The sequence below is a fragment of the Triticum dicoccoides genome, chromosome 3B (genome assembly GCF_002162155.2).
Source record: "Triticum dicoccoides isolate Atlit2015 ecotype Zavitan chromosome 3B, WEW_v2.0, whole genome shotgun sequence".
NCBI classification, from domain to species: domain Eukaryota; kingdom Viridiplantae; phylum Streptophyta; class Magnoliopsida; order Poales; family Poaceae; genus Triticum; species Triticum dicoccoides.
In genome coordinates this window covers 23,264,237-23,266,581 of record NC_041385.1, presented here as the reverse complement: position 1 = coordinate 23,266,581, position 2,345 = coordinate 23,264,237, and positions in this window count along the sequence as shown.

Genomic DNA, 2,345 nt, shown 5'->3' with positions numbered 1-2,345 from the left:
AAGGGAGACATTTTGTGTGCAACATAAAAAGGTTAATTGCTAAAATTTAATGTCATGATTTAAACTTAACAGGCGAATTGGTAACATCTGGTTGTTTGGAGAAGAGAACCACAATGAATTAGGGGTGATGGAGAGAGTTGGTGGGAGCATTACATGAAATTTCATCTACTTTTTTAACACAATATAACGCGGATGCTCACGCACATGCATATACACTCATCCCTATAAACGCATGCATGCAAACCTCGCTTCATGACCACCCTCGAGATACTGAGCTGACATAACATCATTAGATTGAAGAAGCCACCACATAAGTCTCTGTAATTGACGGGAACCTCTCCTCTCACTGAACGAACATCGCCCGAAAGCCAGGATTAAACCCAGGAAGAGGTGACCACCAGTGTCAGCGCCAAGTCTAGAGCTTGAACCCTGATGGGCTAATTCCACAATAAGAAACCTAACCATCTGAACTACGCTTAGTTCACAACATTCATCTCTGCTGATGAGTTCTTTTCCACGGGCACTCAGCAAAGAAGAATATTTCCGAGTACAACACTCGACAACCTCCGGGACGCGGTAATGGAGGTCCTTTGCCAATAGCGTGGAAAAAACAATTGACAAGTTTTCTGAAAATAGTGAACAGTAGAATATAAGAACTGCATGGTGAACTAACCTAATTACATCACCCGGTTTGCATATATTGACCCCTTGCCCTCGAAGATAGTGAAAAAGAGGGTTCAAGATCGAAAGTCTTTTCCTACTTCCGAGCTCAAATTTTAAGATGCAACTTTTTTTGACAAACATAAACAAATGTATTATGTGCATTCCGGCATGAAATGACATTCGCAGAAGTTATGGCAAAAAAAAGTTTGTACTCAATAAGCAAAAATAGCATTTTTGAAGCGCCTATATTATTTTTCATGACTTCTATGAATGTCATTTCAAGATTAAATTTTGGAAGCAAACGAAGCATTTGTCAAAGTTTATCACAAAGATATTTTAGATTTTTCTTGTTACTATTTTTTATTTTACAGTTCATTTGCATTTGAGCTCGGAAGGAGATACTCTATGTCCGTACAATACTTTAAAAAAGTTTCCTGCTTATGTCTTATTTTGCTTGATTTTAGTTTATACAAAGGTTGCCACGTCTTCACTTGATCTGGTTGATTGACATGTCGTACACACACCCGATCTCATTGCATTGGATACTGAAATTGCCGCGATTAAGCTCGCCGCAGCCGTACGTGTGGACACAAGCGTTAGATTCTATCTGTCTCCTGTCCCACGATTATTGATAAACGCATCCAAGTGGGAAGCCACGTGTCCATGGATGGATATGGAGATGGCAATTGATGGTAGTATCGACTATCGAGCCAAGCAAGCGTCGCATAAGTGCAATTAGCAAACACAATAGGTAGTACCAAGCATGCAGTGTGATGCACGCGTCGGCCTCGACCACCAGTAGACGTAAACTAATCGATGTGGCAGCTCCGCGGACGCAGCTGGTAGAGGCACTATACTATTGCTTGTGCGTCGATCCAGATCTAGCTAAGTTCATCTCCGTGCCTAAGTTGTAAAGGTTCTGTGCTCTCTTTGTCTTTGTTGCCATGTATTCCCTTCATTCTTAAATTTAAGGCTTTAAAGAGATTTCAATGTGGCACTCTAAAATGTGTCTATATATCTCCTCATATAGCCCATATTAAAATCTCTAAATGGTCTTAGTACAATATTCAGAAACAGAGGGGGTATAACTTTAAGCGGAATGATTGTGTGTATTAAAATGATGCATATTGATGCGGCCCGAGGGTTTTAACCTTTTTGTTTTAAAAGTATACTTCTTCCTTCTAATCGCTAATTTACTATAACTTTTCTACTAAATCAACGACACTTGTTTTCGAATGCAATAGTACTAGCTAAGTTCGTCTCCTTGCAATTGGTCCAACGGGGCAACATATACCAGCTCGTAATGAATGCAATGCAAACTACACCCACATCCACTAGCACTAGCAATCAACCAAACAAGCCATGGAGCGAAGCGTCACCATCATCCAGCAGTAGCGTGTTACCTCAACTGAAGACGAGTGAGGTTCTCCTTCCTCCGTTGGCGCAACCTGAGCCCACCCGCCGCCATGTTCCTGCCTTGGGACTAGTGGTGTAGCCAAAATTCTATGTCAAGGTGGTCCAATTTATATAAAAAAATTACATCACAAATACAAAATACCAATATACTAGCAGAGCCGAGCTATGTGTTAAGATGAGGGGGCCAATGCCCCCCTCCCCACCCCACCCCACCCCAGCTCTGAACCAATTTATGAAAATAATAATATGCGAGGGCTTAGATCACT